This window comes from Acomys minous (genome assembly GCF_964271855.1).
Source record: "Acomys minous genome assembly, chromosome: 6".
NCBI classification, from domain to species: Eukaryota; Metazoa; Chordata; class Mammalia; order Rodentia; family Muridae; genus Acomys; species Acomys minous.
The window spans coordinates 30,596,269-30,612,455 of NC_140487.1; positions in this window are offsets into that span (position 1 = coordinate 30,596,269).

A 16,187-nucleotide genomic window follows, 5' to 3' on the forward strand; every position below is an offset into this window, starting at 1 on the left:
AGGGAGAAGTAATTGCAAACTCATCTTTAACATCTCTCAGCCTGAGGGGAAAGAAAGTAATTTGAACTGTGTGGAGAGTCCAATCAGAGCAAAGTGGCAACTCCTTTGTTCTTTCCTCAGCTTTTTCTAACACAATTGTCTGGTTTGTGTCTCTCAGCAGCCTACCAGGGCTGCTGCAGCAGACGTTCAACCTAGCAGTGTGCTGGAGCTATGTCTGTTGTTTTGCAAAAGAGCTTGGAGAAAATCTCTCATAAAAGAAAAAAGGTCTCACTAACCATAATCTAAGTATTATACATTACAAATATATGCATCACTACCTTGTTATCAATGAATATTTTAATTACTTCATTTTTATTGTCCCATGAATCACTATGCTAGGAAACCCTATACTTGTATATATCAGCATATTGAACTTTTTAAAGCTTGTATTAAAAATAGAATTTTTCCCCTCACATAATGCATCCTGATTATAGTTTCTCCTTCCTTTACTCCTCTCAACGCCTCCCCACATCCTGTCCTATTTGGACCCACCTCCTTTCTGTCTCTTATTAGAAAACAAACAGGCTCCTATGGGATAAACAAAAATACAATTAAAGAAACCAACCAAACAAACAAAAACTTAAGTAATTGGAATTAGACAAAACAAACACACAAGGAAAAGAGCCCAAGATAAGACACAAGACACAGAGACCTACTCGTACACACATCAGAAATCCTGTAAAAACACCGAACTGGAAGCTATAATATATATGGAAATGACCAGTAGCATAAAAGAGATGAAAATATAAAGAAAATATAAAAATAAAAAAGAATAGTATAAAATGAAAAAATAAAAAAGGAAGTGCCTCAATGTGACATTGAGACAAGGATCCTCCAAGGATGCTATTGCCTTCATTTTCTGTTGGCCATCTACTGCTGGGCATGCCACCTACCCTTAAAAGCAGTTTGTTTTCCCAGGAAGACTCCCCTGGAGGAAACTAAATTTTTATTTGCAAGTAGTTATCACTTGGAATTGCTTTGGGTAAGGCATGGGGACAGGTGTCCACTTCTTTCAGCTTTAAGACTCTGATAACAGGAACTAACCTGTGCAGACATTATGTACTGAATATTGAACATTTTATACATGCTAGTGTTTGGAAATTTCCCAGTAAAAATTTCCAAGAGAGCAATGCATACTCTGTTCATGTTCATTTTATTGATTTTCAGTAAAAAAATTATATTTTACATATAAACATATATATCAGAGAGGGAGGTGAGAGGGAAGGAAAGAGAGAGAAAGAGAGAGAGACAGACAGACAGACAGGCAGACAGACAGACAGGCAGACAGACAGATAGACAGACTGGATAATGGTCCTGGTAGTGATGATTGCTTGTACATTTTACATATTACAACATATTTTTTCAACCTCTGCTGACTGCAGTGTAGTTCATGAAAGTTTAACAGCATTGACATCATCTGGAGTTTGAGTGAATTGCTGAGGTCCAATCTCCAGACTCAGAATCAACATTTTACAAATTTTTCTATTGATTTTCATATACAAAAATTAGACATGAATGACAGTGACCACGGGTCAACAAATTTCTGCAGATGGCTTGAGTGACTATGTTAAGATTCCTTTTAGCCCGTTCTGCTTTCCCAGGCAGTCTGGGTGCTTCAGCTGCTGACCTTTGAACTGAAACACACCAATCCTCTGGAAGGTGGTTATTTACAGAGAGGCAGCAGAGTACCTCAGAAGCTGAAAGTACAACTTCAGGTAAAAGGAATTCAGCTTCAAACATCTGAGGACACTGAGGTAAATTGGCAGCAAAAAGACAATGCAAAGATAAGAATATGTCCTTTATTATACACATAAATCATGCATGTACTATATGTTTATCATAAAAATACTGAAAAAGTGTGAAGGAAAAAATTGACTACATACATTATTTCCCTCAGGAATACACATGATTATATTATTAGTCTATTTTCTACAAGATATTTTACAGTGTTACAGATATTAGTACAGTCATAGTTTTATGCTACTTTCAAAAGCCATGATTGTTAATGACAGGCCAATGTTCTCAAAAATGATGTGTCTCAGTATTTCAAAAGACCTGCAGAAGATGCCAAGGATGACTACACGTTCGAATAATAAGTAATATACTCATCGTAACACGCCAACCCTTAAAAATGCAAGTAGAGGCATATCCTACGTACAGGACACACAAAATGAGTCAGGGGATGACATGAACTGTCATCTTCAGGAATGATGGGCACTTGTGCAGAGAGGGCGGAGGTAATGATATGTTTTTTAATTGCAAAGGTAATTCATGTATAGAGAATCCAAAACGTGAAAGAAGTCTTAATTCTCCTGGTATCTTCCTGAAATAAAAAAGTAAAAAAATCAACTTAGACACAGCAACCGAAAGAATGCAATGCCAAAGCTATTGTAAGCAAGAGAATCAAGAAAATAAGCATGCTGACACCATCCAGCATTGCTGCTAACAGAGGCTCTGTACACGATGTGCTGAAATAAAGCTTCTTTACAAAGGCGTAAAGACAAAGGGGAGGCAGCAGAAGAACTGAAATACCAAGAAGAACTTTATAATCGTGTGGGCTCCATTTACTAACTCAACCCTTCACAAGCAAGAAAGTGAGACTAGTCTCCTTCGCTTTAGAAAAATAATGTATTTCTTTCTAAGTATGGAAAGAACTAACTAGTGGGAGGCTAGTTAAATTTTATTCAGTTTCTAATCAAATTCTAAAAAAGTATGATTATTTTATGTAATTAAATTTGAGTTTAATCTAACAAGCTTTGTAAAAATTTCTCTAAAGTTTTTGCCAATTTATCAGAATTTATGGAGAGGTACAGTGTGTGTGGGAGTGTGTATGCCTTATTTTTTGTTCCTTAACATAAAGCTACTTCGGATGTTAATTATTCATAGATGAAATATTATTAGAGGTCTGTCTATGACAATATATGCTAACAATATATGAATCTCAAGACATAATTCTGCATAATTCCATAAAAGAAGAAGTTTCATTTGTGAAAAAGGCAAATGATTAAACCATCTACAATCGTCACAGCTTAGAGTACCTATAAAACACAAAAGAAAACACACATTAAAAGCAACAACAATAACAACAAACTCAATAACAACAACAAAAATACCTGGCTATTGTTTTAATTTTGAACATCGAAAAAAACATAATTTGAATGTAACCAGGCTAATATTTTAGTGTATATAAATTCTAAACGGTTTTAATTTTATCAAAGTATTGCTAAGAATTAATAAAAATTATCTTAAAAACAAAGTAAATCTCAAGTAACATATTATTTCAATATAATAATTAAAAGTATAAACACTGAATAGGAGACTACATAGATAATATGAAATACTACTTTTTAAAAAATAACTAAAATGTACCTAAATTGACTTAGAATGAATGTCTTTCTTTTTATTAAACTAATAATTTTATTAGTTCTTATAAAATTACATATGATGTATTCTGACTATACTTGTCCCAATCTCCCAGGCTTTTTCAGATCCATCCCCACCTTGATATTTACCCAGCTTCTGGTTCCCATAATGTCAAATTTATGTTGTTTAAATACCCTTGGGTGTGTTGAACATGGTAATCTATCGTGAGTCACAACATAAAAGAAAACTGACTCTTCTCTTCCAGCAGCACAGAGCTTTGTAGCTAGAAGTAGAGCATCATGCCCACCTCCCCCAGTCATTCCTGGGATTTTGAAAGGCTTGAGCTTCTTTAGGTTCTGTGCATGATGTCACCACATCTGTGAGTTCACACATGCATCTGCCCAGTAACATCTGGAAAACAGTTTCCTTGCGGCCATGTGTCAGCTTTCTGCTCCCTCTCTTCTCTGAGACCCTTGAATCTTGGGACTAAGAGTTTGGTAGGGAAACCTCAATTAGAACTGAGCACTCTACACTCTGTTGTTCTCCACGCGTTGTCTAAATGTTGGCTTCTGTGTTAATTGGCACCTACAGCAACAAGAAGCTTCTCTAAAAAGGATTGAGAGATATACTGATCTGTGCGTATAACAGTAAGCTATTAGGATTTAACACTTGATTTAATAATCTACCCATTTAGCAGAGTAATACTACTAGGTTCTCTCCTGGGTCTCATGATTTATCTGGCCACAACTCTCGGCCCTAATTTGATGTCAGCTATGGGTTCCATCTCATCAAATTGGCCCCAAGTCCAATCACAGAGTAGTTTGTTATCCCTGTAACATTTGTGCCACTATTGCACCTGTGGCCGTATCTTGCCAGGACAAGTCTTTACTGTATCTCATAGGGTTCACAGCTAAGTAAGAATGGTGGCACATTTTCTCCTCAGGTAGCATATATTGACATTCCAGCCCTATGAAGGTAACCAGTAGGGGTGAGGTTTCCGGGTTAGCTATAACACAAGTCTGTGGTATCTTAGGCAATAGAGTCTTACTACCAAACTCTGGAGCGTAACCAAAAACAATAAGGGCTTTGACACCCTCCAGAGTATTTCCTTCTTATAGGGGAAAAGTTAAACTTCTCATAGAAAAGAAGATTTTTTTTTTTATATCAACTCATGTCTAAAAATTTACTTTTAAACATTTTAACTGGTGGAACATGTAGACTGATGTTATACATGATCAGAAATGTCAGTGAGTCTGTCTTGACATTTTGTTGCTTTGTATTTTCTTCTCTGAAAAAAAAAATAATAATTCTAGTAAGCTGTGAAAAGCCAAGTTTTCGAACAGAACATGATAACTTAACATAATTTTTTTCCAATTTTTTTCCAGCAGAGGAATTCACTGATATAATTCTAAAATTTAAGGAATTCGATGTTTATCTGATATTCTATTTTTCTTTAACTTTTTCTGAGGCCTAAGTGGTATACAATAAAATACACTGAATACGTATAATTTGATAAACATGACACATGTAAGTCTCTATAATCAAGATTGCAGCGCTGGACATAATGACTCAGCAGTTAAGAGCCACTTGTTCTTTCAGAGGACCCAGGCTAGGGTTTCAATACCCACATCACAATAATCCATAGGCACACATTGGTGTTTGTAACCCACATGTAGGTAAGACACTCAGGCACCTATTATTAAATGAGTAAATACATTTTTTTTTTTTTTAGGTTTTTCAAGACAGGATTTCTCTGTGTAACAACCCTGGCTGTCCTGGACTCACTTTGTAGACCAGGCTGGCCTTGAACTCACAGAGATCCACCTGCCTCTGCCTCCTGCATGCTGGGATTAAAGGCGTGCGCCACCATGCCCACCCAAATAAAAAGTTTTCAAAGATAGTGAATACATCCATCATCTACAAGATTTTTGTTTGTAATTTCTAATGTTGTAACAGCCTGATTTCTAAAATATTTTATATTTTAAAATGTGTGTAGTGTGTGGTAATTAAGTGTGTGCATTTTTGTTTGTTTGTTTTTTGTTTTCGTTTTTTGAGACAGGGTTTCTCTGTGTAGCCTTGGCTGTCCTGGACTCACTTTGTAGGACAGGCTGGCCTTGAACTCATAGCTGTCTGCCTGCCTCTACCTCCCGAGTGCTGGGATTAAAGGCGTGCATTGCACCACCATCCCCGGCCATTTGTGCACATTTTCTACATGGGCTACCTTGGAGGCCAGAAGAGTATTGGATCCCTGATCCAGCTGGATTTACAGGCAATTGTGAGTCACTGGATGTGGGTTCTGGGAACTTAACTCTGGTCTTCTGCAGGAGCAGAAAATGCTTTTAAAAACTTCACTATTTCTTTACCAACAACATAGCGTAAATTTAACTTGGTGTACTTGATACAATTTATTTTATTCTTTCTATTTTAATAACTTTATATTACACCTTGAGGTACATAAGTGGCTATATTTTAATGGTACAGTTGTGTAATGGTATGTTCAAGCTCACAGATTCTAATAGTAATTAATATTTTCCCAATGTGTAGCTAATTGATTTTTTTTAGATTTCTTTTTTTTAAAGATTTATTTATTATGTATACAGTATGCATCAGATCATATTATATAGATGGTTGTAAGCCACCATGTGGTTGCTGGGAATTGAACTCAGGACCTCAGGAAGAGCAGTCAGTGCTCTTAACCGCTGACCCATCTCTCCAGTCCCCTTTTTTAGATTTCTTAATTGGTCTGCTTTTAAGAACAGTCAAAATTTTTAGAAGAATACATTAAGAGATTGACTTTACAAAATGCATTCCCTTTTTGCAGATGTATTTCTTCCTCAGACTTTCAAAAGGATTTATACTCTTTGATATTCTTACCACATGAACATGTGCTAAGGTTATTCTTCTATTGACTGGGGTATGAGATGTCTTTCACTCTGAGAGGTGTATTGTCTTTCCGTAAAGGTCATTCATTTCATTAATGGAATGAAGAAGTATTGAGTTGCCTGGTGCATAGATCTCTTCAACACAACAGTTACTTTATATCTTTAGTAATGCCTCTGAAAATATAAAACGTTTGCAAATGGCGCAAGAGCTATGATGTTTGAATTCTAAAAAGTCAATTATATGTTTTGTAAGGCTATTTTCAGAAGTATCTGATAAGAGGTAGTTTTTAAGTGAAAACAATATTTTATCTAATTTTTCATATGTTAGGAATAAACTTTGCTGTGTTTATAAATGTTCATGGAATGAATATCTTCTCTTTCTTTTAAATTTATTATTATTATTATTATTATTATTATTATTATTATTATTATTATTGTGTTTTTTCATATGCACACAGAGGTCAGAATGAATAAATTCTTTAGAGTTTTTCTCTCTATTTTGGTTCCATGAATCAGACTCTAGTGACTGCTTTTTATTTTCATACTTCAGACTGAAGGCAAACTTATTGAAATAATTCAGAACTCTACCTGCAAAATAGAGCACAGACATAATAATATCTAAAATATTTAAATATAATTATATCAGCTTAGGAATACTTAAAATTTTCGCTACATCTTACATATGCTAGAGTGTAATGCTCCAAACAAAATATTTTGATTAAGGACACCATTCAGCTGCATGATGTTAAAGCAGAATTTATACCCACATTTTTACCCCAAATATTGGTCTAAGGATTTTTTTAAAAGAATTTTTTATAGGTTTAAAAACATCACTATAACCTGGGCATAGTGGTGCACGCCTGTAATCCCAGCCCTCGGCAGGCAGAGGCAGGAGGATCGCTGTGAGTTCTAGGCCATCCTGGTCTAGCCCAAGACAGCCAAGGTTACACAGTAAAACCTTGTCTTGAAAAAAAAAATCACTATTTCTACATACCTTAAATATAATGAATTAATGTCCAACAATTAAAGAATAATTATATTTAGTATATATATTTTTAGTGATTATATGTTCCTGAATCTTTTGCTTTTTGTAAAGACATGAAAGCAGTGAGAACATCGGCCTTGAAGCAGGAATGTGCTTAGTGAGGGGGAGAATTTCCAGGAAGCCCTAGGTGTGGAATGAGAAGCAGAAGAAAGGGAGATAAAGATAAAGTCCAAACAGTCTACTGAGCCCTGGATCAAGATAACGTTTATAGGTTATCCTAAGGATTTTACTCTCCAGATTAGTATTGAAAAGAGAAGAGACCTAAACATTTCATAGACCGAGACAAGCTTTACAGATGGAAAGAAAGTTAGAAACCAAACCTGTGCTTTGAACATGTTAAGGTAAAGTTGGTGATTGGACGTCCACACAGTGATGTCTGGAAGATGTTGGATATAAAGACCCAGACATTAAAGAGCTGAGTGTTTGAGTTTACAATTATAGATTGGTATCTCATCTCTTAAATATGATGAAAAGACATGGTCTTGCTTGAGATTACCAGTCAGTGACATCAAAGAATCAGTATATCTAGGAGATAAACGTGGATTTGCTACAGGGATTTAACCTAAAGCATTTGTGGAAACTGGTTCATAAATCTTTGTTTGGTGGTTTTCTTCCTGCCTGGGGCTTGGATTTTGGAGGACACGGGCCAGAAGAGAACGGAAAGTGTGGAGACAAGAAAGCAAGCTGGGACCCACAAGCATGAACAAGAACGCAAAGAAGACAGATGGAAACTGGCCTGGCTCTGCTGCCTCTGACCTCAGCAATGTCAATGCTTGGCAGAGATCTCAGGAGGCCTTCATCACGGGGCTAAAGACACATACCTGGCCCAGGAAATGGAAAAGCTGAAAGAGGCGGATCCATTTGCAGACACAGCAGCTGCTATGCAAGTAACCCATCAGTTACTTACTTCCACTCTCCGTACCTCCTCCTAGGAGGAGTTTCCTTTTTGATTCAAGTGTAAGCAGAAATAGATGAGAAATTGAAATCGTGGAAAGGTAGAACAGTTTGGCAAAATGACAGGCTGTGAGTCTGTCCAAAAGGATTCGGTGTGGATGGACAACATGTAAGGCTTTCAACCCTGATCTCTAAACCCCTGTTGTTAGAACACATAGACGTGAAGAACACAGAAGCTCATAGGAAGAATCTTCAAAAGTAAACAATGCATGATTTTTCGTTAGGCCATAATTATTACTACTTGGAAAGAAGATGTGATGTTTGGAGGCTGTACTGTGATTTATAGAGATGAACCGCGCAGGATGGATCAATCTCCGGATAGAGTGCTTATGTCAGACACCTGCACATTCATGTCGTTGCTGCCCCAGCACAGTAGACAAGTATCATTTCTACACAACAGAGTTTTTCTCAGCCATAAAGAAGAATGAAATCAAGTTGTTTGTAGAAAAATAGATGGGACTGGAGACCATCAAATGAAGTAAATAAGTCATTCTCACAAATTACAGCAGCTTTTCTCCCATAGGTAGAAACTAGGCAAAAGTAAACTGAAGGAAATGAAATTTGAAAAGGGATTATTAGTTGGTGGTGGAGGAGCAAGCCTTTAATCCCAGCACTCAGGAAGCAGAGGCTGGTGGGTCTCTGGGCATTTGAAGCCAGCCTGGTCTAGATAGCAAGTTCCAAGACAGCCAGGGCCACATGGAGAAACCTTGTCTTGGAAAAACACAAAAAAGGGGGCAAAGATTATTAAGAATGCTAAAGGGGAAAGGCAAAAGGTTGGGGAGAAGGTGGGCAGATCAGAAAGAGTACAGAGAGTGCAGGAACCAAATAAGGCCAAGGTACAGTATATACAAATGTGGAAATTTCCTAATGCAACCACTTATTTTGTAGCATTATTGTATGTTAGTAGAAAACAGAAAGTTAGCCAGGAGTAGTGGCATGCCTTTAATCCCAGCACTCAGGAAGGCAGAGGCTGGCGGATGGATGCAAGTTCACAGCCAGCCTGGTCTACAAAGTGAGTCCCAGATAGCCAAGACTACACAGAGAAATTCTGTCTCAAAGAGAGAGAGAGAGAGAGAGAGAGAGAGAGAGAGAGAGAGAGAGAGAGAGAGAAAGAAGAAGAAGAAGAAGAAGAAGAAAAAGAAGGAGAAAGAAAGAAAGAAAGAAAGAAAGAAAGAAAGAAAGAAAGAAAGAAAACAGGAAATGTATGTCGCTAGCAACCATCACTCTGCCACCACAACACTGAACTTATTCCATGATGTCTTTATTTTAATTTAATTTTATTTTAATTTTTGGTCTTTTTTTGAGACAGGGTTTCTCTGTGTAGCCTTGGGTGTCTTGTACTCACTTTGTAGACCAGCCTGGCCTTGAACACACAGTGATCCACTGGGATTAAAAGCTTGTACCACTACGCTTGGCCCATGATGTCTTTATAAGAAATCAAATTATCATAATTAAATCACTTTTTTTGTTGGTCTCTATATCTGATGGATTTGTTTGTTTATTTGTGATTTTCTCTCACAGAATGGATTTAAGGCAAAGTGTGAGGCAAACAAGTGAAGACAACATATACACAACATTTTGAAGTTTTTAAATCATAATTTTAATTTTTAAAATTTAAATTATTATAATTTATTCAGATTACATCACTATTGTTATCCCATCACCTGTATCTTCCCATTCCCACCCTCCCTCTCTCTTCCACACTACTCCCCTGCCCTAGACCTCTGATAGAAGGGGACAGCCTCTGCCACCATATGTCCACAGTCTATCAGGTCTCATCAGGAGAGCCTGCTTCCCCTTCCTCTGTGTGCCCTCTGGGTCTCCCCACCAAGGGGAAATGATGAAATAGGAGGCACCAGAGTTCATGTTAGAGGCAGTCCTGGCTCTAATTTAAATTTTTAATCATAATCATAAAATGAAGAAAAATAGATATTTAGTTGAAAGGTCAGTAAAGTTAGTAATGATGTATGTTTAGGATAGAAAATGTAACATTTGTGAAGCTGAAGATTTCTAGAAAAGATGAATTATTTGATTCTATAAAAAGAATTAAATTAATGCAAGGAATTATGCAGTGGATTGTGAGAGAAATGGGAAATTCTAGGAGAAATATTTAAGTTGAAAATTTATTCAGAACAGAGAAATTTATACTTGAATTATTTATATTTTAGGTCAATGGTAATATTTTTACACTTTAAAGAAAACTACACTACACAGACTTCTGGGAGTTTTTGTTAGAATATCAGAAAACTAAATGGTATGTAGCATTTAATACCGTGAAGACAGATTTGTTGAAAACAATTAGTAAAATGGGAACTTTTGCTTTAAAATTTACAGCTCATGGTAAATATTTAATTTGATTTTCACCTTTATTTTTTAAATACATTTTTTCTTGTATTTTGATGCTTATTATAGGAACATAATGCACTCATTACTTTTTCCTATTTAAGCATTAAAATTTCATGTGGCAGTTTTTATTGAAATTCTGTCTTTATTGCTTTTCTTACAATGATAAATGATTCACCTTCAGATGATTAAACAATATGTTAAGATCCTTGTAATTACTTCTAACGACAGCTCTATGCCTGTACACTAATCTCTCCCTGGAAACATGTTAATTTTTAGCCTCATGTACTACAAAGTCAAACTGTAAATTGAAATAGTCTTTGTGTTAAGAACACTAGGGAAAGACACTGTTTGGTTTTATTTTTATCCTTTGACACACGACTGGAATGGCATTGAGGCTTAGGATACTTGATATTTTCTGGATTTAGTTTGCATTGTTTATTTCCTATTATAAAGCAGAGTACATAAAGAGTACATGCAGCTATTACATAATTTTCTCATAGCAAGAGGAATATTAGAGATGATGTATACATATGGTCATTGTACTCATGAACAGACCTCCTTAATTATAGTTTTTCAGAATATAAATGTTTTAACTGGGTATGCTTATGGAAGAACGTTAACCCACACATCTTCCCAAAGTATATTTTCCTACATAACACTTTATAACATATATATGATCATCTTTTCACATTTTAAATATATTTGGTAAGAATTATTTCTTGAGGAAAAATCTTAGTGTTCATGAATCTTAAATATTCTGTTAAAATAGTTAAATGATTTTCTGGTATCACTCATTCCACCCACCAAAAATATGAGTTCACATTTTCATTGAAAATGTACTTTACAATTTTTTAACAATAAAAACAAAAAAATTGAGTATAACTGAGTTCGTAATAATAAATTTCCTTGATAACTACATCCAGGTGGTACCAGGCTCTGCCTCCACATGGTGCTAGTGGTATGTCTTCATCAGACAGAACTCACCAGAACTACCTGGCAGTGCCAAATTATCACTCAGCACCCATTTAGAACAGCCTTGACAACAGATTTGAATATGAAGGCGGTATACCTGGTCATGTCTAATGTGAAATCTGCCTTATGTACAGTAAAGATTTTCCTGTTATTTGTAAATATTATAATGAAGTCAAATAAAGGTGATATGAAATAATTATTTGAGAATTGCTCTCTTGTCTTTGGCTTTCACTACTGGGTTAACCTTTATCCATACATTGTTTTCTCTCGTTACTGAATGGTTGTTGGGAATATGCTGAGAAAAGAAAGTCCTGGCAGGGAAAAATGTTCACAGATTTTCATATATACGTGTGTGTGTGTGTGTGTGTGTGTGTGTGTGTGTGTGTGTGTGTGTTTCTTTTTATTGGTTATTGTAATTGTTTTGACCTGTAAATTTTACTTTCAAAGCCAAAACATGACTTATTTAAAATATCTTGATTTCCTAACACAGTTTTGGTAACTTTAAGTTTAGTGTTTGTTTCCATTTTTTTAATGTGAAACTTGTAGATTTGTTGAGTTGATGGCAGCTTTCTGTGGCCTTGTGTCCATTTTGTATCTATTTCTCAGTTATGTGACCATTGAAGATACTATAAAAAATACAAAATATTTTTGGTTGTTTTTCTTAGTTTCTTGCCAACTCACTAATGGGTAGTTGTACTGGCTCTGTGTAAATCCTTCTTTTATAAGAAGACCCGGGTTTTTTTTTTTTCTTCTTCTTCACTTAATACACAATGACCCTCCTCTGTTAAGACCAGGTGGACAACTTCTGTTGTAATTCAAATTATTTATAGGAAGAAAACAAAATTTTTTCCAGGTATCTTAAAATGCATGCATAGTATCTCGCAAAATAATGAACTCTGAGCCTGTCTAACCCGGCTGTGCTGGTGCATGCCCTCAATCCCAACACTCAGGAGGCAGAGGCAGGTGAATCTCTGAAATGGAGACCAGTCTGATCTATACACTGAGTTCCAGAACAGCCAGGGCTACACAGAGAGACCCTGTCCAGTAAAACAACAAACAAATATAATATGCACTTTCAATAAATATGTTGAATAAGCAAATCATTCCATGCCAATGAATTTTGGTGACTTTTGAAGTGATAGTCAAATAATGATGGTGATTTTGGAAAAAGTGAAAGATTTTGAGATTAGAAACAAAAAATAGAAAATGTAAAAACTTACCATTGAATTTTCTTTTTTTTTTCCCTCACTTTCCACTCCTACTCCCTTCTTCTCCCTTTCTTCTGTGCAAGTACACAATCAGACAAAGTTCCTGACTATGGGAAAACTTGACCATTTGCTTTCATGATTAAAAAAATGAGTGGTTTCAAAGTTTACTGTGGGATTACAGACACAAGGGGTTAGACAAATCCTTTTGTACAGTTTATAGCATTTAATATTGGTTCCATACTGAATCTACTTTTAAGCAGGTAGAATATAATATGCTGTATTTTGTTTTAGTGATAATACTGCCTGAATTTGTTGAAAATTTTCACATGAAACTTCATAAAGATTAGTAACTCTTTATAAATGCTTTATTATCTTGAAACACTTTCTTGGAGATGTCTTTATCTCCCTGTAACTCAGCAACAACAACAGCAGCAGCAGCACTAGCAACACACACACACACACACACACACACACACACACACACACACACACACATACACACACACACACACACAACACACTGACTGCTCTTCCAGAGAGCCTGAATTAAATTCCCAGCAACCACATAGTGGCTGACAACCATCTATAAAGTGATCTGATGCCCTCTTCTGGCGCACAGGTGTACATGCAGGCAGATCACTATATACATATTATTAAATAAATATATAAAAACATCTTAACGAAATCAAATACACAATGGTTATTATTACCTCATGATTCATCTTAAAATATTCATTTTCAGAGTATTTAGAACAGTTTCTGTAATAGTTTTCACGTCCATACTTAGCCCCAGTGATTGCTAAAAGATGACAAGTCAAAACATGTCAGCCTAAAATGGTCAATTTTCTGCCTCCTGACTCACCCTGGGATAGAGGAATGTAGCCAATGATGTCAATCCCAGATGATGACTGTTGACTAAAGGAGCAAGCACCTAGGGAACTTTTTTTATTTTAAAGCTTAACACAGTGTGTTATTAACACATCTTAAGGGTAAGTTATCTGGGGCGAGGGCACTTGGAAAAACTGTGATGAAATTTTGCCTCAATCATAGTCTCTCTGAAAAGTGAGGGTCCTAGTTGGAACTCAGACTCTGGCATCAGGGTTTAAGAAGGGAGTTGGTCCTCTTAATAGAGCTTCAGCATAGACAAGGCATGGGCATCTGTGTCCTAGAGCTTTCTTATGTGTAAGTGCCAAGAGAAAGGCAATGCCCTGCACAAGCCTGCTCTCTGTTTAACTGGATTCCATACAAATGTCCCTTGAGTGGTGGCCAGCACATAGAACACAACATGTTAACAGCACTCATTACTTTTACTCTGTGACATTGACATCAATATGAAGCACAACGTTGTGTTCTGGGAAGCCTAGGAAAGCTCTCACATGAGTCCAGCAGAGACAGCACCAAACTCCCAAGGTCACGAACAGATGCCACAGCATGCAAGAAAACCCCGGTGCAATAGTCTTTAAAAGTTTCTGTGTAGCCTTTAAATACAGATCTCTGTCATTTAAAAATAATTCTCTGTAATTTATACAGAAAAAAAAAAAAGGAAATAAAACCTGTGGCTAAAAATTAAAAGGCTTTCAGAATGAGTCACATTTAGAGTAGTTTCACTTTGCCAAAAAAGGGGCACGAGTAAACATTGTCCTTAGATTAAAAACCATTAAAGGCTTGTTTTACAATATGAAAACATCAAAGCAGCTGAGAATAATGCTTAAATCATAAGCAAAATACATTTATAAAGGAATTTTTAAAAATTTCTTTTTCCACTCCTCTTCCTTGTCCTCCTTTTCCTCCTCTTCTCCCTCTTCCCTCTCTTCTTCCTCCTCTTCACCCTCCTCTTGAAATGGCTAGACTCAATAAATGCTAATTTACTGACTTTTTGCGGAAGTGGTGACGTTAGAATTGTAGCAGTGAACCCCATTGAGGCAGCTGAGTAGATTGGTCCCAGAGTAGGGCTAATTTGTGTCTTGCCACTCTAGTACCAATACAAGCATCCCACGGAGAACAATTCAGGTGTCTATTTGTCCTCTATTCTTTAAGACACAGAAAGGGGGCTGGGGGAGGTAAGCAACGCAGCTGCAAATCTTGTGAGATAAGGCTTAAATGAAAAGCCAATAAAAGAATCAACAGGTTTGTCTGTAAAATTCGTCCTCAGCTATGGGGGACAGCAGCTGCAGCATTGATGGGACACTTGAGATGCTATGGGCAGGAGATCCTTGGCATAGCACTAGCACAAGCAGAAGAGGGATTAATGAAGCCAAAATTCCATAGCTACCATAAAGAAATTTTATCTTTAGTTCTAAAAAGGCTCACTACCATTGTTAGGGTGATACTCTGGTCTATTAATAGCTTTAGTCGTGATGTTCTTGAGATGTGGTTCCATGTTGTTCACGGATAAATAGTGTCTTTGACCTTATTTCTGTATACTGAAAAAGCCAAAGTCATGCCCCATCATTCTAATCGTGATTCCAGAAATCAAGTCATCTCTTATATAGTGTTCAAGCATCCATACCAGTCTCTGGCTTTACTAGTGACTTGTGCTGATGGGAATGACAGACAGCAAGGAGAGAGGAAGGCTTTCTAATGCATTGTCTAAGAGCATGATTGCCAAAGGAGTAGGCAAAACACATGCATACTTAGCCAAAGGAATTTGTGCTATGATATGATACAAAAAAAAAAAAAATAGCTTAGCATAAGGTTTTGACTCCTGCTCATATAACATCTGTTGTGTTTCTGAGTAACTTTCTCAGGAAACTGCCTCCAATATGATGATTCAATAATCCAAGATGCTTCAATTCCTGCCCCAGCATTCATTGGTTAGTCCTCCACTCTTGCTACAGAAAAGACCCAAGAAGAACATTTCTTAGGAAAATGCCTATTCCACTGTCTCGGGCTAGATACAATGCCTATCACTTTTGCTCATATTCCTCTAGTCAGAATTAGGCAAGTGGTTTCACAGATTGCCAAGATACTAGGAAAAGTGTCTTTCATGTGGCCAGAAAGTTAAATGGGATATTCTTGGTGGCATTGAGGAAGCATAGTCTCCCAAAGTAAACAAGATAAATTTAAACTGTGCAGAGATATGATTTCTCATTTGCTTTTGGCTTGGCTTATATTTGGAAGATTTTGGTAGCACATTAGTGCTATAAGGTAATTGTTTTCCTTTATATAAAGTTGTTGGATTTTAATTACCAATGCTATAATAATAAGAATGGTGAATGAGCCACAACTGATGTCTAATGTTTGGATAATACTGGTGAGAGGAATTTCTGTAAACCAAATTTAATATGTAAAGCTTCAATGAAATTGAAAGCCTTGAGTATAACATAGAACTCTGTTCTTTCAACAAATAGTCCACAAGATTCATAAGATGGGCAGGGA